The sequence below is a fragment of the Trachemys scripta genome, chromosome 3 (assembly GCF_013100865.1).
Source record: "Trachemys scripta elegans isolate TJP31775 chromosome 3, CAS_Tse_1.0, whole genome shotgun sequence".
NCBI classification, from domain to species: Eukaryota; Metazoa; Chordata; order Testudines; family Emydidae; genus Trachemys; species Trachemys scripta.
Genome location: NC_048300.1, coordinates 121313167 through 121336021, shown reverse-complemented (window position 1 = coordinate 121336021; position 22855 = coordinate 121313167). Strand labels below are relative to the sequence as shown.

Below are 22855 nucleotides of genomic sequence, written 5' to 3'. Positions count from 1 at the left end.
TAGCTATCTTTAGAAATCTCACATTGGTACCTTCTTTGCGTTTTGTTAAATCTGCCTTGAAAGCGTTCTTAAAACAAACAAACATGCTGGGTCATCATCTGAGACTGCTATAACATGAAATATATGGCAGAACGCGGGTAACACACAAAGCATGAGACATACAATTCTCCCCCAAGGAGTTCAGTCACAAATTTAATTAACACATTTTTTTAACAAGCATCATCAGCATCCCCTTCGGAATGGTGGCCGAAGCATGAAAGGGCATACAGATGTTTAGCATATCTGGCATGTAAATACCTTGCAGTGCTGGCTACAAAAGGGCCATGCAAATATCTGGTCTAACCTAAATCTCTCTCAGTGGTTAAGGAGAACAATTTATCACCCCCCTCTTTATAACAACCTTTTATGTGCTTGAAGACAGTTACCATGCCCCCTTCCACTTCATCTACATACATAGAAAAAAGTTCTTAAAATTTAAATTCCAAAACCCAAAAACTTGTTTACAAAACCCAGTAACTAAGAAGAAAGGAAATAGCTAATTAAGGACATAAATAAACGTTATTCTGCCCATATAACAGACATTCCTATCAAGTATTAAGAAAGGTATACTGTGACGTTGCACTCAATATGTTTATAAGTGTAAATATGATGTAACTGGAATATGCTTTATGCAAAAGCTCTCTTGTAAGGTATCATTACAAAGCATATAAACTACTGAGTGTGTTCATCCTGTTTTTATGAGTGTATCATTCTTGTATCTGAAATTAGGAATACAAAATATAATTTTGAGGTCCTATTGTAGTTATGCAAAGTGTGGGCCATTAATGGTGGCTTAGAATCTTGACGGCGCCTATCAACTAGGACAACTGGTTGTAAATGGCTCTGTTTACGTGTAAGTCTTTCTGTATACATGGGTGCCAACCAGTGAGTAATGAAGTCTCACAGGACATGTGAACATGTCACATGATGCTGGAATTCATCTTAAACCTGGTGCTTTTCCATTTAGAAGGAAGGATAGGAACCCAGAGAGAGACAAAGGATTTCTGCCTTGTGCCAAGAATATAAAAGGGGATAGAAAAGAACAAAGGGGCCTGCAGTCATGAGAAATCCCCTAGTTACCACCTGAGCCGGAACTAACAAGAACCGTACCAGGGGAAAGGATTGGCCCCAGACTAGGAAGGAGGCTAGTCTGTGAAAGAAGCTTATTGGAACATCTCTGGGGATGAGATTTTATCTGTATTCAGTTTCTTAAATGTATTAGGCATAGACTTGCATGTTTTGTTTTGTTTTGCTTGGTGACTTACTTTGTTCTGTCCGTTATTACTTGGAACCACTTAAATCCTCCTTTTTATTCTTAATAAAAATCACTTTTGATTATTATTGAACCCAGAGTAAGTGATTAATACCTGGGAGAGCAAACAGCTCTGCATCTCTCTCTATCAGTGCTATAGAGGGCGGACAATTTATGAGTTTACCCTGTATAAGGTTTATACAGAGTAGAACGGATTTATTTGGTGTTTGGATCCCATTGGGAGCTGGGTGTCTGAGTGCTGCAGACAGGAGTAGCTGCTGAGTGGTTTTCGGTTAAAGCCTGCAGCTTTGGGGACGTGGTTCAGACCCTAGGTCTGTGTTGCAGCAGGCTTGCGTGTCTGGCTCAACAAGACAGGGTTCTGGAGTCCCAAGCTGACAGGGAAAACTGGCTCAGAGGTAGTTTCAGCACGTCAGGTGACAGTCCCAAGGGGGTCTCTGTGACCGAACCCATCACATATATATCACCACAAAATACTATTTTCAGTAATTTCAAAATATAAACAACTTTTCTTAACAAAAATTACGTATGTACACATTAATGCTAAATTCTTCACCCTGAAATGCAAATCCATATTCATAGTTTTATCATAGACTAGTTTTACACTTCTCCTATTTTAGGCACATTATCAGGAAACAGCTGTTTTGAGTACTTCACCAAAAAACTACTGCCAACAGATAAATATATTTTAGCTCCTATTATTTCCCACGTATAAGTATTCTTTCAGACAAAAGCCATTTAAAAACCCCAACATTCCATGAGTCAGTTTAGACTGTTGCACCGTGATGAAATACATAGTTCTGTATACTAGATAAGAAATCTTATATTGTCCATGCAAACGGTCTTATGTCCTTAGCTAGCTATTTCCATGCTTTTAATTGTTGAGGTTCGATAAAAGAAAACAATATGTAAACACACTGCCTGATCTTTAGTGACCTAAACTTTTAAGCAACTTTTTAAAAAAATGTATTTGAATGTGTGATGCTACAGTATACACACAAGAAAGTTCTAGTGAACTATGTAACAAGCTTAAGAGTCAAGTATATTGGTATCCCTGTAGGAATAGCACAGAATAAATATCCACAATAGTGTTGTGAGATCTATATCAGAGGAAGAATATGAGTGCAGTTTTCATTTAAAAAGAGGCACAAGAATTGTCTTTATTATACACTCCACAAATCTGAAGAGTCATGCAAGAGGCCCTTATTCTGTAGTTCTGCAGTTTTGGGGCAATGCAAAAGATGGCAACTTATTCTTACACAGACCTTTGACTATTAACAACAAATCAGATAAGAGTTGTTTTCACTAACAGACAAGTTTCTCTGTTAGCTGGTTACAACACAAGTAATTCCATCCAATGATCTTCCAAAAACAAAGCATTATTTTAAAGTGTCTGCTGTTGCAGCTATTAGATATTTACATTTATGAAATTTTAAAATTCTCATATTCAAGACTATGGGTATTATTAAGGGACTATTCTGGTATTATTCTGGTTCCAGAAGTGTTATCAACCTTGTTATTTTATGAAAAATAAAAGCATTACAACAAGCTGAATTACATGAGACTTGTATCCTGGCTTGAAACTTTCCTGGCTCCAGACTTTGCAAACTGCCATGGGGAACATCCAGATGCAAAAGCCTTCAATCCTAGCAAGTGATAGATAGGAGGCTCTTTCTATTGTAAAATGCCACACCAGGTGTAGTGTATGAGGTGATCTCTCACCTTGAACAGTCTCTCTCCATCACTAGGCAAAACCTAGTTCTGTAAGTTTTCAAGGTTAATATTTCTTAATTTGTACAGTGGAAGGAAAAACTGGTTTATTTCCAAATAAAGTACTCCTTGCAGAAAAGCAAAATGCAACTTTATGCTTTCTTCCTGGTGCCACTTTCACTTAGCATTTTCCTCACACAAGTCCAAAAACAAGTCTATTTTCAAAATGTTCATCTCAGAAGAACATAAGACTTAAAATCCTTAACACATTTCAGAGGATTTTAGTACTAAGCCTTACAATACTCAGCAGTGGCTCCAGGCACCAATGCTCCAAGTGCATGGCTGGGGCAGCAAGCCGCGGGGGGCGCCCTGCTGGTCCCTGCGAGGGCGGCAGTCAGGCAGCATTCGCTGGCATGCCCAGGGGAGGTCTGCCAGTCCCGCAGATTTGGCGGCAATTCGGTGGCAGATACGCTGAAGCCGCAGGACTGGCGGACCTCCCGCTGGCATGCCGCCGAATCTGCAGGACCGGGGACCGTGCTTAGGGTGGCAAAAAAGCTAGAGCCGCCCCTGACAATACTTCAAGAATTAGAAAACATATTATAGATAAGTTGACAAAGAAGAGACCTGCCCAAGACCACGGTATCTGTAACAGAAATCAGGAAGACTTGACAATTAGTCCATTGCTGTAATCTCTGATACTACTTTATCTATATATTCAGAGTATGTTTCAGATATATTATAATGGCCTCAGTTTGAATTCAAGTAGGCTTAATTTGGATATCATTAAATACAATTCAACCTGTATAACAAGATCACAATTAACTATCTGCATCAAGGGACTGCTCTACAGGGTTGTTCTCCCAATGCAAGCTCTAACAGACATCGTTCACCAGTTAGAACAGTAGCTCTCAAACTTATTTGATCAAACACCCCTTTTCTTTGTCTCTGTTGTAGTTTTCGCCCCCTCCCCAGCCACACAAGTACATATAATCGCCAGCTCTGAAGGCAGAGCAGAGATCAGCCGCTGCTGGCCAGGCACCCAACTCTAAAGGCAGCGCCACCTCCAGCAGCACCAGAGAAGTATGGGTGACAATGCCATACCATGCCACGCTTATTTCTCCAGTGGTGCTGCCTTCAGAGCTGGGAGCCTGGCTAGAGACAACGCTCTCCGGCTACCCAGTTCTGAAAGCAGAGCAGCTTCTCTCCCCTCCCCCGCAGAATACATTCCACAGTGTCCCCCAGTTTGAGAACATCCGAGTTAGAGAATACAGAATTGACTGCATGGTATACTAAAGGTTATGTTGTGCACCTATCACCACTCTAATAGTGTGTACAATAAAAAAAAAATTAAGAACATCATTATAATTTAAAAGATCTCCAACTCACTTCTCCTAAACAAAAACCACAAAGCTGAAATAATGGTTTTGTATGTTAGACTAGGATGGGTGGGAACCTAGAGTCCAGGGTCCTTCAATGAGAATACTATACTGCCAGTAGTGACTTCTAAATCTACCAATTGTTTGCCTCGACATCACAAGCTACTCTCAACTATAGATGTAAAGCATGAGCAGAAATGTGATCACCAAGATATTTAGAACATAAATTATAAACCCCTTTTAATGTTTTTAATAGATCAAAACCAAGACTCTGGACTGCATCCGGAAATGAACTGGAAACCCAGTGCAATCTTTGGAGCACAGGTATAATATACTTCATGAATGAAACACTGCTAAATAAGTAGCCATATTGGACACTAGCTAACGTTTCGAAGTGGCGCTCAAGTATAGCCCCAGGAAGAGCACATAGTCATAGTCCCATATGGAAATAATGAGCGCAAATAATGGTGGGGAGATGTGCGTCTGATTGGGAAGCAGGATGCAACCTTTCCAATGAAAGATAAAAGTTCTCGTTTTCAGCGTACTTTTTGGACAGACAAAAGCAGCCCTTGATCCAACAAGACTCCTAGATTTCAAACATGAGTATCAAAAGGCAAATAAAGGCATATAGTCAGTCTCTCTGTATTTTCCCCAAACTGAATTAAGTCTTACCCAAGAAGTGCATCAGCCAGTTAGCTCTCATCCACACTTACACTTTCAGGGTTACCAAGGGGTACAGGGTGAAACACTACTGCCAATTTACAGCAGGAAGGAGGCTTGTCTGTGCCCACTCGCCCAAGGCTATCAGGTGCTGGCAACACAAACATCTCATTCTGGGTGCCACAAGTCCCATTCTTTCCCTCTGCAGGCTAGCAATATTCACACCTCAACCCTCAAGCTCCTTAAGTGAGTCCATGGGGCAGAGCAGACAACCTGTGGCTAAATCTATGGAGATAATTAGCCTCCCAAGTTCTGGTTTGGGCCCAGAGCCCAGGTCCCTCCTACCAATCTGTACACCCCTCTTCATTACACTCAAGTGCCTAGTTCCTCAACTTCCGGACACCTACAATGCCCAAAGATTCACTGCCTCTGTGGAAGCAGTGCCCCCAGTTCACTAGCTTCACCCCAATTCGGGACTCTCCATAGCACACAGCACTTAGTCACATATGTAGCAAAACCAAACAGAAGTTTATTTGACAAAGCTTAAGATAAAGATTCAATCAAAAGCAAGTATAAGGATTGGAAACATATGGTTACAGATAAAATAAAAAATATAAAACATCATCCATAGCCTATACTTATTAACAAAGTTCCTTTCCTAACTAATAAATTATCTCTCACCCAATTGTCAGTCTGTACAGCATTTTTCCTGTAGAGAGCTAGAATGCACTTTTCATGACACACTCAGAGTGTCACCACTGTAATGGATACTACCGTATGTCCTTTTTTCTCCTTTTATACAGTTCCAGACTTTTTGTCTCTCTTCAATGACCGAGTTGTTTTGTTAACTTTAGTTTGCCCCCAATGGTCCACCTAGTCAAGGTCTTTTGGGGGGGCTCTGTTGTGCTTTGTAAAGGCCCAAGCACTCCCCTCGCCTAGCCTATAAACACTTAGCTAGGCTCGGTCAAACAATGTCAATTGTTCTCATTCTTATAGACTCATAGACTTTAAGGTCAGAAGGGACCATTATGATAATCTAGTCTGACCTCCTGCACAACGCAACCACAGAATCTCACCCACCCACTCCTGTAACAAACCCCTAACCTATGCCTGAGTTACTGAAGTCCTCAAATCGTGGTTTAAAGACCTCAAGGTGCAGAGAATCCTCCAGCAAGTGACCCGTGCCCCACGCTGCAGAGGAAGGCAAAAAACCTCCAGGGCCTCTGCCAATCTGCCTTGGAAGAAAATTCCTTCCCGACCCCAAATATGGTGATCAGTTAAACCCTTGATTGAGTTGGCTCTGAGAAAAATCTTGCCTCAATTGAAATTTCACTTCCAGCAGCTTTGAAACATAAAATATTTTCCATACATAAATCCTACAACAACCATGACAACCAGCAGATTCTTAGTTTTTGGCAGAGACCACACACAGCCCCTTCAATTAAATATCATGAAGACATTGATCACAGGGGAAACACCTGTCTAGGCAAGTCCTTGGATATAGACTCATAACTATGTACCCACCAGTGGTCTATTGCCAACATTAGGTCACACACACACCAGTATTGCAAACATTATAAAATAAGGTCTTCCCAATGGTTTCTACAGCTACTGATGGTTATCTCCCAGTGCCAAATACTTTCACAGTCACAGTGCCAACTGAATGATACCAGATTTCCTATTCTTATCTCCAAATGGAATGCCTGAAGAAGGCAAGTCTTTCTCAGAAATTCCATATTTGTTATGTTGGGAATTGTAACTGTGCCAAGCAAAGAAGGCAGAAGTTCAGATACTTAGGTAGTGGCTTTGATATAGTTGCACTCTACCTTCTTATTGCAATCCAATCCATAGTACTGACATACCTAGCCCTAGTTCTCCAAACTTCAAAATTGTTTCCAGATATGAATTTAAGCAGGAGGACAAGGTAGGCAATGCATGCCTAAGCAATCATTATAACACTTCAAGAGATGTTAAATGCATGAATCCATAGATTAAAAATACTATTCATATGCAAAGTACAAAATATCAGGTGCAGAAGAAAATTTGAAACATCTCAAAATGAAGCTAAGTGCAACAAAATCAGAAAAGTAGAGAAAAAGGAAAGCAAATGGAGAAAATAAAACTTTTTTAAATATATAAGGAAAGAGTTCAGTAGAAAAATGACCAGATACTTGGAAAAAAAAAAAAAAAAAAACTATGGCCATGAGACCTCTCACTACTACTACTACTAGGAGTGAAAGTTTGTGGGGAGGAGGTTAAACAGTACTTTCGTACTGGATGTGATGGAATGGAGTGGTGAAAAGTTTACAACTCTGTTAAATGATTAAAGAGAATTGATTCCAACCATCTATTAATGAAAATGTAAACAACAAATATAGAGAATTATCTCAGGTAGCGAGGTGTAACCAGAATGAGATAAAATGGAAAGAAAATTTAGTCTATCAAAGCCAACGCTTTGAAAATCTGATCTCAGACAGTTAAATAACCACTTCAGTGAAGTGGCAGAAGACTCCATCCCCACTTGAGACATTTTAAACAAGACCGGACAAAGCAATTAAGAGCAAATGTTGATGTCAAAACACAGGCAGAGTAGCTGGCTTGTATGTTAACTAGTTCCTTGAAGGCTGGGGAAGGGAAGAATCCTCCCCATGTGAAGAGTGGCAGAACAGCAGCAGCAGCATGGCCTAACAGTTGCTAGTGTGGGGTCAGTGTTTCAGAAGTGTACGAGGAAGAATGGCTGATAGATCCATGAAGTCACATGTTCTGACCTGGCTCCCAATCTTCCCCTGTAGGGTGGTGTAGAAAGAGCCCTGCTGTGAAGAGCCCTAGGCTCTACAGCACACAGGGAGTACCCATGCATTGCAATGCCTCACAGCATTCTGCCCTTGAACTCCCCTACATTGGCACCATTCCAGTTCTACTACCAGCATGAGCTGGCATACCTGTGAAGGTGGTGGTGGGATTTGTCACTAACGGAATATGCTACCTATGAAGAACATATTTAAGATTTTATTAAATGTACTTTAACACACGCCTGTCAAGTATAATAGCCTTTAAAAATCTAAAAATCAGAAAAAGAAAAGTGGAAGACATGGCAGAAACTTATTTTCCATGGTTTAAGAAAATACTGAAGCAAATCAGACACAACCAGAACACCACTCAGATGACAAGAGTACTATCTATTTTAGGAGAGATCTTATTCACTTTACACATCGATGACCTGGAAAAAAGTGCACAACATTTACTTTCAATATAAAATTGAAAATAAAACAAAGGCAGAGGGCAATAGAATTTATCACAATTGGAGATCGTAGGGACATTAAGATGGATCTCTCATCAGGAGATCCTAATGACCAATTTTTAAACAAAGCTCTGCTTTAAAGGCTGCAGCCTAGAATTACTCTTCCCAAGAGTACAAAAACCTGTTTAATCACTTAGCACTCTGAGCTATATCTAATGAGACAAAGATCATTTTTCTTTTAATATAGAAAGTGAATAATCTGTGCCTTTCATATATAGTAGTTACAGCTTTGGATCAGCTACTTCCATCTTTCCTTGAAGCTAACAGCCAAGACCCAAATCAGGTGATGGCAGCCTCGCCAGAAAAGAAAGTCTCGCAAGAGGACTCAAGCTTTGGCCAAAAATGTATTTGGCTAAGGTATTTCAGTGTGTAAGAAGCCTTGAAAATAGAGCCAGGGGTATGGGACTTGATTGAGATGCAGATGAAGAGGAAATGTCAAAGCCCTCGAGATATCAAGAAGTCCACATTCAACATCGGTGAGAAAGATGATAGGCCACATCCGAAGTATTCAGCCCAATCCTGGAACAAGTAGCAGTCTTTCCTACACAACAGAACAGGAATTAGGGTAAGCAGGAAATATCTCACAGTAAGCACAACGGACATCCTTGAAAAAGTATTATACTTAGCACTTTGTTTCTATACTTTTAATCTTGAAAATAAGTTCTAATCGCTTCAGTTTTCAGGGAAGGGGCATTTGCAGTCCTTCATTGTCCCACTTTAATTTATGCAAATAATTTTACACAAAGTTTGGATTACCAGAATGTCACTGTCCGATTTACATTTTTCAATACCACTGCACTTTTTGTATATATGGTTCCTTCTTTCTAATAGATCACCACACAATGCCAGGCACCCCAGCAAACATACAATGACACCAGAAGGCAGCACTCCTCTTTACCTTCTGCTGAATATTCTGCTACCTCCAAGGCAGGAAGTCCATACACGAAGCCCTTCTGGAATCTACGAACACAGCAGAAGTAAAAGGCAGAGAAGTTTATGTAGATTTAAAGGTTACACTTCTCAAAACACAACAATGCCAAATTCCTAAATGCTATGCTTAGTTTATTATTACGTTGTTTACAGACTTGTCAATGTACTATATTTACATAAATAAATGCCCAAAACAAAGCAATTACTAGGATTCAGCATCCAAAATGTAATCTGAGTCTACATTTTGTTTAAAAAAAAAATTAGAAAAGGGAAAGTTCTCAATTCTACATTGTATTATAAGTAGTATTGCTACATACGCTGCACACAGACAGTAATTTTTAAAAATTGCATATTTATTTAATCAGAGGAGCCACTCTAAACCAAAGGACAAATAACTGGACAGGTTTTTTTTTTTTAAAGTAGTCTAATTAAATAAATGTTACACTAAAATAATAAAATACAGGAAACTTACAGGACAGCAAACTAGATAAAAGTTATAAACAAGCTTTTATTACAAGATACTATTAGAAACATAAATATAGCCAGATTTTGCCCTTCATTTGGTAAATATATTCAGCTGCATTTTTAGAATAGACACTACGAACATAGCTGCCTTTCTGTTTATTTGTCTCTCTATCCACCAGGTCTATGCACTCAGAAGGTGTTTACAGCTTAAGGAATAAATCAGATTCACTACCCACTGCTGCAAAATTCATGCTTTAAAATGCCATATTTATATGTTCTTCTACTTTGCATTTCTAGAGAACCTACCATAAGACCTGAAAGAGTACTGCAAAAGCTAAGAAAGTCTCAGAGCACCCATGATAGCCAGGTATTTATCCACATTTTACATATGGGGAAACAAGAGAGATTAAGTGATTTAACCAAGACAACCGTGAATCCATGTGTTTATGGTGAATATTCTGGATTTAATAAAGCCTACCCATGAGCTAGACCATAACCTGAGCCAGGATGGAGACAAGCACTTTCTCAGAGAAGGTCTTGCACTGGTATTTATGCAAAAAGAACCTTGCAGGCAATGCAGGAGACATTCATGAACCGGGTCTTTTCTGTTCCAGCACCATTAGTAGTAGGTTAACCTAGTTCTCTTCCTTCTCTCCAGTAACTTCTAAACTAGGAGAATCAGAGATAAATCCTAATTGATTGTAAAGGCCTCAGACTACTATATAATCAGCAATCCCAGCAAGTTTTTAGGGTTTCTACTTGCTAATTAGAAAGAGTTTATTAGCTGCAGTTTTTCTAACCCTATTGTAGGACACAACAGAAAAACCTCTTCTTTGGCGATTCACTCTCCTTTCCACTCAGAGACTGCCTCTACTACTACCACCCTCTTGATGAAGGTTCATAGAGATATCACCAAGCTAAAGAACTGTCACCACTGCTAAAATTAAGCTGACTCCACAGTACCACTAGTGAATAGGAACTATAATATATGCAGGTAAGTTTCTTCCTAGGCAATGGATACTACGTTTGACAGTCCGTAATGTAAAATGTAATAAAAGCAAATGTCCCCATATTCAATAATTCTGAAGTGCTAAAAATTCAGCTACTTTAGTTCCAGGTCCAGATAAGTTCTTTCAGCCTTTACTAAAATTGTACATATATTGTTGTTTCTCCACAATCTGACATGACTGACTGGTAAAAAAAAAAAAAAAAAAAAAAAAAAAAACAGTTACTAACCTGTTCTGTAACTGTTGTCTTTCCATTTCAGGTGTGTGCAACACATTTTGAATGGGCATGTGTAGGTCAACTGCAGAGTCAGATTCTTTTTTCCCTTAGCGGTACCTGTCAGGGTGGCACTTCCTCATGCTGCTGCATGATGATATAAAGTGGGGTGCCACCTCAGACTCCCTTCTCAGTTCCCTCTTACTGAACAGACTCTGACAGATAGGAAGGTGAGTCATAGAATAGATACGTATAATACATCTCAAAAAACAGTAACAGAACAAGGTTAGTAAGCATTTTTTCCTTCAATTGATTGCACATATCCATTCCACTTCAGGTGACTCCCAAGCAGTTCAAACCAGAGGTCCGTTTCACAGTCTACCTGAACAAGGACTGAAGAAGTACTCATCCAAACTTGGCATCATCTCCAGAATGCTGAGATATAATGTAATAAATAGTAAAAATATGTACCAATGACTATTAATTGCAGCTCTACAAATGTCGGATATAGCTACTTGAGCCAAAAAAAGTTGCTTGAGATCTCAGAGCATGCTACCACCCTGCTTGGAGAGGGTACATTGGCAATATCATAGCACAGGCATATGTAGGACAAAATCCAGGATGCAATCCTCTGCTTTGAGACTGAAAGACCTTTCATCCTGCCCACAACAGACAAACAGCTGGGGTGACTATCTAAAAGACTATCTAATCCTGTCCAAGTAAAAAGCCATCGCCCTTCTAACATTTAAGGTATGGAGCCTCTCCCTCATCCTGATGAGAAGAAATAAATAAATAAATTATAAATTAATGGAGATATCCTATCTCCTAGAACTGGAAGGGACCTTGAAAGGTCATTGCCTTCACTAACAAGTACTGATTTTTTTCCCAGATCCCTAAGTGGCCCCCTCAAGGATTGAACTCACAACCCTGGGTTTAGCAGGCCAATGCTCAAACCACTGAGCTATCCCTCCCTCCTAAGAATGGAACTTAGGAAATAAAGCCATTGAGTATATGTCTTGATTGGGGTAGAATTCCAATACTACTATAGTCAGGAATTTCAGATGCGGCAGTACACATACCTCAGCCATATTAAAAAAAAAAAAAAATGAGTAAGGAGGGTCAGCTACCAATGCTCATACTCCACTACCCTTCTTCTGGAGGTAATACCTCCCAAAAATACTTCTTTAAGAGAAAGTTGCAGTAAAGAGCCTGCAGCCATCAGTTCAAAGGACAGAACCATCAAAACTTGTTCATCTAAGTGCCAAGGAGGAATGGGATCCATCACATGGAGAGAACCCCTGACCAAATGCTTTAAGAATCTGACTGACAAAACATTCAAAAATACTAAACAGCCTGCGATTGATGGCTGGAGACAGCTATCAGCTGAACTCTGACAGAACTAAATCAATAGGTCTTGTTGTTTCAGGTGGAACAAACAGTTCAAAATATATTGGAGAGGCCAGGAGTGGTGAAAAATCACCATTCTGTTTTGACTATAAAGGAGAATCATTTCTACTTCAACGGGTAAATGTATCTAGTAGTTGGCTCCCTACTATTCAGCTGAATGTTCTGCACATTCTCTGAACACTTCACTCTTGAGGTGTTAACCATAGAGCATCCAGGCCATCAGATGGAGAGCAACTGGGTTGGGATATAGCAAGTGACCATGGTCCTGGGAGCTCAGCTTGAGTTCTGGAGGTAGTGTCAAAAGAATCCTAGCAGAGAGGCTCAGGAGATTGGAGAACCAATGCTGTTAAGGCCAAGCTGATAATATAAAGATGATGCAAGCATGATCTAAATTGAGCCTGAACACGCCCATGGGAAGGGATGAAATGGGAGCATAGGCATACACCAGTTCATCTTTCGTAGAAAGTATAAAAGCATCAATCAGAAATCCCGGATTGTGAGCTCCTCTGGAATAGGGTGACCAGATAGCAAGTGTGAAAAATCGGGACAGGAGGTGGGGAGTAATAGGAACCCATATAAAAATAAGCCACAAATATCGGGACTGTCCCTATAAAATTGGAACATCTGGTCACCCTACTCTGGAACAAGAAACTTGGCACTTTCTTAGCAAACAGGTCTATGTAAGTAACTCCCTGCCCCCAAGTTTGAAAAAGGAATCTCACGTTATCTGAACTAAGAGGCCACTCAATCTCTGTTGAAGGATCTGCTATACTATGAACACAAAGAAGGTGGGAGGCTTTGAGGTGTATTGCATTGGCAATACCAAACTCCCAAAGATGTATTGCCTCTTGATAGAGATGGTCTGATACAGCCCCTCCCTACATATTCATTTAGAATATTGCCACAATGTTGTCCATGAGAACATGCAGCCTCTCCACCGTGATGGGAGAAAAGCCCAACAGGCCAGATGAACAGCCCGCATGTCCACACATTTATGTGGACAACCAATCTTCATGAGATCATAGACTTTGAGTTGGTAGATTTTGTAGGTGAGCTCCCCAACCTAGAGAAGAAACATCCTTAACTAGAGCCAGTGTGGATAAGAGAGCCAAAGTGAACTCTCTCCCATACTCTCATTGGCCGGATGCATCCACAAGTCCAAGGAGACAAACCTAATAGCTTTATTTGACAGGTTAACAAGCCTTGTGCATAGGAGGGAAGCAGTAGATGTGGTATATCTTCACTTTAGTAAGGCTTTTGATATGGTCTTACATGACCGTCTCATAAATAAACTAGGGAAATACAACCTAGATGGAGCTACTATAAGGTGGGTGGGTAACTGGTTGGAAAACTATTCCCAGAGAGTAGTTATCAGTGGTTCACAGTCAAGCTGGAAGGACATATCAAGTGAGGTCCCGCAGGGATCAGTTCTGAGTCCAGATCTGTTCAATAGCTTCATCAATGATTTAGACAATGGCATAAAGAGTACACTTATAAAGTTTGTGGATGATACCAAGCTGGAGGGGTTGCAAGTGCTTTGGAGAATAGGATTAAAATTCAAACTGATCTGGAAGAACTGGAGAAACAGTCTGAAGTAAACTGAATGAAATTCAATACAGAAACATGTAAAGTATTACACTTACGAAGGAACAATCAGTTGCATACATACAAAATGGGAAATGATTGCCTAGGAAGGAATACTGCAAAAAGGGATCTGGGGGTCATACTGGGTCACAAGTTAAATGAGTCAACAGTGTAACACTGCTGCAAAAAAAGCAAACATCATTCTGGGCTGTATTAGCAGGAGTCGTCGTACACAAGAAGTAATTCTTCCACTCTACTCTGCACTGATTAGGTCTCAATAGAAGTATTGTGTCCACTTCTGGACACCACATTTCAGGAAAGATATGGACAAACTGGAGAAACTCCAGAGAAGAAAAACAAAAATGATTAAAGATCTAAAAAAAACATGACCTATGAGGGAAGATTGAAAAAATTGGGTTTGTTAAGTCTGGAGAAGAGAAGACTGAGAGATGACATGATAACAGTTTTCAAGTTCAGAAAAGGCTGTTACAAGGAGGAAGGGAAAAAATTGTTCTCCTTAACCCTGGAGGATAGGACAAGAAGCAATGGGTTTAAATTGCAGCCAGGGTGGTTTAGGTTGGACATTAGGAAAAAGTTCTTAACTGTCAGGCTGGTTAAACACTGGAATAAATTGCCTGGGGAGGTTGTGGAATCTCCGTCATTGGAGATTTTTAAGAGCAGGTTAGACAAACACCAGTCAGGGATAGTCTAGATCAGTGGTTCTCAACCAGGGGGTACACAGAGGTCTTCCAAGGGGTACATCACTTCATCTAGATATTTGCCTAGTTTTACAACAGGCTACATAAAAGACACTAGCGAAGTCAGTACAAACTAAAATTTCATACGACTTGTTTATACTGCTCTATACACTGAAATGTAAGTACAATATTTATATTCCAACTGATTTATTTTACAATTATATGATAAAAAATGAGAAAGTAAGCAATTTTTCAGTAATAATGTGCTGTAACACTTTTGTATTTTTGTGTCTGATTTTGTAAGCAGGTAGTTTTTAAATGAGGTGAAACTTGGTGGTACACAAGACAAACGAGACTCCTGAAAGGGATACAGTAGTCTAGAAAGGTTGAGAGCCACTGGCCTAGATAATACTTAGTCTTGCCATGAGTGCAGGTGACTGGACTAGATGACCTCTTGAGGTCCCTTCCAGTCCTACTATTCTATGAGATTAGTACTCATGCAGGAACTCAAATCAGCATGTCCAGTGGTGATGAGTCAGGGAGTACCCAGTCTTTAACCCGATTTCCTGAGACAAAGTCCAGTGTGCCAAACCACATATGTGCAGGAGGCCATATGCCCCAGTAGTCTGAGGCAGTTTCTTACTGTTGTGATTGGATGGGCTTTGAGATCTGCGGAAATGTTAAACATTCTCTGGAATTTGGCTTGATGTAGGAACACTTTGGTTACTGCAGAATCCAGGATCGCCCATATAAATTTTGTTCTCTGAACTGGGGAGAAGACTGACTTGTCCTTGTTGATCAATAAGAGGGACTGGATCCTGCATAAACAGAGTTCTACTTGGAGTTTGTATCTACCTCATACCAGCCAGTCAGTCAGGTAAGGAAACACTTGCACTCTTGATTTTCTTAAGGATGCAGCCACTACTGCAATGCCTTTTTGTAAATACTTGCAGGGCAGCAAACAGGCCAAAGGGCAGGACCACAAACTAATAATGGGTTGTGTTGACCAGAAATCTTAGCAATCTCCTGTGGCTTTGATGGATAGCCACATGGAAATATGCATCCTTTAAGTCAGCAGGATCCAGGAAGGGGATGTGCCCATACAAACCCTTGTTTTCTTATACATTTGTTCATATTTTAGAGGTCTACGATGGGTCCGAGACCTCCTTTAGGATCAGGAAGTCTTCTATAGCTCCCAAATGAAGGTGAGACTGAACCTCCTGGAGGAGGACAACCTCTTGAGAGTGGTCCCTGAAAAGGGATGGGGAAGGAGGGTGGAAATAAATCCCTGTTCCACAGTACTTAGCACCCAATCTATCTGTCATGATATGGTCCCAAGCAAATAGGAAGTGAGATAACCTGTTGGAACAACAGGGGAGGGAGAAACTGGGACATAATGATTTGATACTCTGTCCTCAGTAAGACAGTCAAACAGGCTGCCTGGATTTCCAGACTGTCTCAAAGAACCTACCATGGAAGAAAACTGAGGAAGTGGAAGTCTCTTCCTGTGGTCCCCTCCTCCCCCGACTGCTTTTCTTGGAGTTGTCAAGGCTGCCTTGGTGGGAAGAGCTGGTATCTCTGGAGACATAGTGCAAGGAATTGCTTTCCTTTAGGGAAAGGAATGTAAATTCCCAATGTTTCAGTGTGGCCCTTGAATACTTCAGACGATGGAGTTTCTCATCAGTCTTCTGTGAGAAGAAGGTAGGACCTTCAAAGGTGAAGTTGCTGGATAGTCTGCTGGACTAGACCTCCTTCAGAAGACCCAATGATTATGTGCAGATGTCCATGACTTCAGTTACTGCAGATGCTTGGCTATGGCTGCCAAATCTGCACCATCTAAGGCAGCCCACGGAAAGGTCCTAGCCATCAGTTTGCCCTATTCTATGATGGCCTGCAACTCCTGCCTGGCCTCCTCTAGCAACTTGTCTGAGCACTTCAATACATTGCCTGAAAGGGAGAATTCGTATCTGGCCAGTAAGATTTGCTGGTTAGAAAGATACAATATTGTAGACCAGCTGTGAAATAAATCTTTCTACCAAAAATCTTTCTAGAGTCTCTTTCTGTTTTTGTCTTCTGAGGTAGAAGACTACTGTCACTGATCTCTCTTTTATTCACTGCTGAGACAGCTAAGGAACCTGGCAGGTGTAAAAACATTCATAGCCCTGAGAAGGGACATGGTAGATTCTCTCACTCCTCTTCGCTGTTGGAGGCAGAGAAGATGGCATTTGCCACAAAGATTTTGTGCACTCGAGAATGACTGAATTTATAGGCAGAGCCACTCAAGAAGATCCTACCAGATATATGTAGTATGCCTACCAGCCCGGGACTCTGCCTCACTTGATTCAGACTGAGGTGGTTCAGGAACTACTCTCTTTAGTTACTCTTAGTAGGCCCTGTAGTCATCCTGGACAGACAAAGTATCTCCAGACACCACAGGCTCATCCTCTCAACTTTCCACAATATCCAGAGAAGCAATCACCCAAGGCAGAATTCCTTGATGCCCAGCCCAAGCAGGAAGTTTCAAAAGGTAGACACAGGGCGACCTCCCTGAGGAGGTGATATAGTCTCACTTTTCTATCATTTTTTCTGGGACTTGAAATCCCTACAGATCTGGCGATGGTCTTGGAAGTGACCCTGACCGATGCACTTTATGTACCTGGAATGAAGATCACTCACCAACAGACTTTTTGCAGCAGCACAAGGCTTAAAAGGCTGGAGACCAAGGCATACCCCAAAAGTGGTCAACAGTCCCCCTTGTATAGCAGGAACCTGACACTTAAAGTTGTAATAGACAAAACAAAGAAAAGTTACTCTAACAAGTACTACTAACTATTTACAGAAGGGAAATCAATCCCCTGGAGTGAGAGAAAACTTATAGTAGCAAGTTGATCAACTTCCACTACTGAGCCTAGGTAGTAGAAAGGAACTGAGGAGGGAGTGGAGCAGCTCTTCCCTTTACACCATCACAGAGCAGCACAAAGTGGCAGAGGGTGCATGCACCACCCCAACGGTTACCAATAAGGGAAAAGTCTCCAACTCTAGTGCACTAAGAGCACACACACCTGAAGTGGAATTGACATGTGCAATCACTTAAAATAGAACACAGATTCTAAAAGCTTTCCTTTCCGGAGAAGCAAACAGCACAAGAGAAAGAATTAGCCAAAGATAAGGAGGTGGGGGGAAGGGAAATATTATTTCTACATCATATATATTAGGCATTAAGTGGTGAGAAGACAGATTTATACTCCAATGATGTTAAAAGCAGACTATCATTAAGGACTCCACTACCTAAAAAAAAGGAGTGATGCGCTTCTATTTATCTGTGAATTATACATCAAGGCCACAGCAGTAAGGCTCTTTAGACTATCAGAGAAGCTCACTGCATTTGCCACCAGTTTCATGGAATCCTATGTAATAATTTTCTTAATTAAACAATAAAGACTAGCTTACCAAATTATTTAGGAATAACAATACCAATATCTTTAGCTGCCTGCTCTTTCACAATTCTGTAAATAGAGCCCCTGGAAATAATATTACTGTGTTGTAACATCAAGTTCAGTTATGACTAGCTTAGTCTGCATACTATCTTTTCCAGTCTAATACCCCGCTATTACTGGACTACAGAAAGGGTAGAAGATAATTTTCTAGGAATACCAAATATTAGGTCTATCTGACTGATCTTATTAGGAAGCCTTCACGGTTTATTCTTCTACTTAACAAGGACCACAAGTGTGTGAACTATTCTGAATGCAGATTCTTCTCTAAACCATCATAACATCCCCATTTTCATTCAATTTGAAACAGAGTAAGAGGGAAAAAAGACTTTGGAACTAAAGCTCACTGGAAGGAAGAACCCATGAAACTCTACAGCAATCTTTTAATGTTCCCCTTATGGCACACATGAAACAGGAGGAGCATCCTCCAAGCCTGTTAGAGATGCCAGAGGCCTACAGGAAGCATGTTGTGGAGTTACTGATATATTCCCATCCCAGGCCTCTCCAGCTCAGCTGACTTACCTTCTACAGTCTTTAGCTAGCTTTAATAAAGGGTATACATATAGGCAGTTTGTAGGTAAACTAGATTTTAAGTATAGAAACTGCTGACTTCAGGTTGCAATTTCACTGATGAGGCGGCAGAAGGCCCGGCAATCTACACAGCCAGAGTCAGACAGACTGCATGTTTGTCCTATCTGAAAAACACCCTTAGGCAGAGATTGGAATGGAAAATAGATGCTTGGTCAGGTCCGATTTCACTCACTGCAATTTGGAAGACCAGACATCATCGCTAATGTATGCTCCAGATTTGATTTTTTTAATATACACAAAGATTAAGAATTTAAATCATTAAGGTGTCAGACAGGCTTGTAAATTACAAATACACAACATGTTAGAACGGTTGAGTCAGCATGAGTAACAAAGTAAAACCACACATTTAGATTTTATTTTACTATAAAAATAATTTTGTTATTCTTCAACTTGCTCTCAGATAAGTGACATCCCTCCTATATGCTATATGTATTTGAGCCATATTAAAATAGAATGGAAGACCCTTTGTCTCAATGTTTATTAAATTGTATATCAGGTGTGACAAAGTTCCTCCTCTACCTTGGTGGGTCCTGCGCTTATTGGCGGATTTGCTTGCTTCACAGATTCACCCTGTGGGTCAGGAAACAGTCCAGAGACCTTCCCCTCTGGTAGAAGCTATAATCCAGGTCAATTCCTCCTGTGTTTGATCAGGAGTTGGAAGGTATGGGGGGAACCCGGGCCCGCCCTCTACTCCGGGTTCCAGCCCAGGGCCCTGTGGACTGCAGCTGTCTATAGTGCCTCCTGTAACAGCTGCATGACAGCTACAACTCCCTGGGCTACTTCCCCATGGCCTCCTCCAAACACCTTCTTTGTCCTCACCACCGGACCTTCCTCCTGATGTCTGACAACGCTTGTGCTCCTCAGTCCTCCAGCAGCACACCCTCTCACTCTCAGCTCCTTGCGCCTCTTGTTCCCAGCTCCTCACACTCACTTCTTCTCCTCTTGCTCCCTGGCTCCCCCTGGCTTGACTGGAGTGAGCCCTTTTATAGCATCAGAGGGGTCTTAATTAGAGTCAGGTGCTTAACTGCCTCACCTGACTCTTAGCAAGTTAATTGGAGTCAGGTGGTCTTTTAGCCTGGAGCAGCCCCTGCTCTGGTCACTCAGGGAACAGAAAACTACTTATCCAGTGGCTAGTATATCTCCCCTCTGTTACTCTGCTGTTCCCAACTGGTCTGGGTCTATCACAGATCCCTCCCCTCTGCTCAACACCAAGGGGTTGGGCAGCTTGGTACGCCAGACAGTGTACACGTGATAAGCCATCGGCGTTGCCATGGCGACTCCCGGCTCTGTGCTGTATGCGGAACTGGAAAGGTTGGAGGGATAAGAACCACCTGGTTACCCTTGTGTTCTTTTCCTTGTTCCGTTGCATCCATTGAAGAGGGGCATGGTCGGTCACGAGGACAAATCTGTGCCCCAGCACATAGTAACGCAGTGTTTCCATGGCCCATTTTACGGCGAGGCATTCTCTACCACTGCGTATTTTTGTTCCCTCGGAAGGAGTTTCCTGCTGAGGTAGAGAACTGGGTGTTCCTCTTCCCCAGCCATCTGCGACAGGACAGCCCCTAGCCCCACCTCAGATGCATCTGTCTGAAGGATGAATTCCTTGGTGAAATCCAGGGCCGTCAATATGGGGTTACTGCAGAGGCAGTCCATAGGTCTGCAAATGTCCTCTCTGCTGCGTCAGACCATCTGACTGGATCCAGACCACAGGCCTTCACTAAGTCCATTAGGGGACTTGCCCTTGTGGCAAAATGGGGAATAAAACACCGGTAATACCCCACCACCCCTAGGAATGCTCAGACCTGCTTCTTATTACTTGGTCGTGGCCAATTTTGGATGGCCTCTAACTTGTTCAGTTGAGGTTTCACCAGACCTTTTCCTACCATGTAGCCAAGATATTTGGCCTCTGTGAACCCCACAGCACACTTAACAGGGTTTGCCATAAGGCCAGCTCGCCTGAAGGTATCAAGGACCGCTCCCACCTTCTTTAAGTGGGTTTCCCAGTCTGGGGTATGAATCACCACGTCATCCAAGTAGGCCACAGCATAGCTGGTATGGGGGCGTAATAACTTGTCCATGGGGTGCTGAAAGGTAGCTGGGGCCCCATGTAGTCCAAAAGGAAGGACCATATACTGGAAAAGACCCTCTAGTGTAGAGAACGCCATCTTCTCCTTTGCATCTTCAGCTAGGGGAATCTGTCAGTACCTCTTTGTCAAGTCTAGGGTCGTTAAGTACCGGGTATTCCCCAGACGGTCTACTAATTCGTCTATTCAGGGTATAGGGTAGGAATCAAACTGGGGTATCTCATTTAGTCGCCGGAAGTCATTGCAGAACCTCGTGGTGCCATCAGGTTTGGGCACCAACACTATTGGGCTGGACCACTGACTGTGAGATTCTTCAATGATCCCCATCTCCAGCATTTTCCTGACTTCCGCTTTTATTTCTTCCCTTTTGGCTGCTGGCACCCAGTAGGGCCTCATTGTTACTCTGGCCCCAGGGTTCGTGACGATGTGATGATATGTCCCAGTTGTATTCTCTACAAAGCCGGGTCGCACATCTTGATATTGAGCAATCATCTCAGTTACCTCTTTCTTCCGGGCTGTCGTTAAATCGGGAGACACCCTCACCTGTCCAGGGTTTTTGTTCCCTGGGTGTAAGTCTTCCCGAACCACTGTGCATGCTTCTTGAGTATGCCAGGGTTTCAGAAGGTTGACATGATAAATCTGTTCTAGTTTTCAACGTCCCGGTTGTCGCACCTTGTAATTTACTTCCCCTACGGGTTCAACTATTTCGCAAGGCCCTTGCCACTGGTCCAACAGCTTACTTTCAGCCGTGGGTACCAGTACCATTACTCGGTCACCGGGCTGAAACTAACGAACCTTGGCTTGACGATTGTAGTAAGTTTGCTGGGCCTCTTGAGCCTTTTCTAGGTGCTCCCTCACTATGGGAGTGACCCGGGCTATCCAGTCCCTCATCTGTAGCACATGCTCTATTATGTTCTTCCCCTCACTGGGTTCCTCCTCCCAAATTTCCTTGGCTATGTCCAGGACGCCTCGGGGGTTGCGCCCATATAACAGCTCAAAGGGGGAGAATCCAGTTGAGACCTGAGGTACCTCCCGGATAGCAAACATAAGGAAAGGTAGTAGGGTGTCCCACTCCTTCCCGTCCTGATTTACCACCTTCCTTATCATAGCCTTGAAGGTTCGGTTAAACTTTTCTACCAACCCATCAGTCTGAAGATGATAGACTGAAGTTCTCAGGGTATGTATATGGAGCAGCGTACAGAGGTCCTTCATTAGCTTCGACATAAATGGGGTTCCTTGGTCTGTTAATATCTCCTTTGGTAGGCCCACTCGGGCAAAGAGCCCCACCAACTCCTTAGCTATTGTTTTAGAGACTGTTTCACAGGGGGATGGCTTCTGGGTAGCGAGTAGCATAATCCAGAATGACAAGTAAATATTGGTGGCCCCGGGCTGTCTTCTCCAGGAGTCCCACTAGGTCCATGGCTATTCGCTCGAAGGGGACCTCTATGATGGGAAGGGGTACTAAAGGTGCCCTCAGTGGGAACGGGGACTGTGCAGCTGACACTCCGGGCAGGACGCACAGTACCTCCGCACTTCTTCATGTACTCCAGGCCAGAAGAACCGTCATAGGACCCTGGCCAGGGTCTTCTCTACCCCCAAATGTCCCCCAAAAAGATGACTATGGGCAAGACTTAATACAGCATGCTGGTGATTTTGAGGTACTAGGATCTGCTGTACCTTCTGCCCCTGTACTGGTGCAACCCGGTATAAGAGATCCTTCTTCATTATGAAGTAGGGTCCTGGTCCCTGGGTTTTCCCTTCCACAGGGACCCCATTTATTTCAGTCACCTCCTTCCTAATGTTGTCATACCTTAGGTCTTCTGCCTGGTCCTGTCCAAAATTTCCTCTCCCGGGGCTAATCTGCCCGAGATCTAGGAGGCCAGTCTCTGTTGCCTCTACTGGTTCAGAAGTGTTAGGGTGGGGGTCAGACTCGGGTGCTTCTTCCTCCTGGGTGGCCTCCTTTTCAGCTGCTCGGGTCCGCCTACCTACGAGAGTGACCCTCTGGCTTTGGGTTAATATTCGGGT

At 42.2% G+C, this 22855-nt stretch overlaps 1 protein-coding gene across 6 annotated transcripts in view; it reads right to left on the bottom strand.

The window, feature by feature from the left end:
* Positions 1-22855, bottom strand: part of CDK19 (cyclin dependent kinase 19) — a 223742-nt gene that overhangs the window by 169380 nt on the left and 31507 nt on the right. For 2 of the 6 annotated variants that reach the window (XM_034765872.1, XM_034765869.1), the window contains exons 2-3: positions 9255-9316; positions 8562-8897 (exon numbers count right to left, since the gene is read on the bottom strand). The exons of 1 other annotated variant lie outside the window; for it this stretch is intronic. The gene's annotated coding sequence lies outside the window, so the exon portion shown is untranslated. The remainder of the gene's footprint in view (positions 1-8561; positions 8898-9254; positions 9317-22855) is intronic. 3 more of the 6 variants (XM_034765874.1, XM_034765868.1, XM_034765871.1) reach the window with 2 other exon arrangements.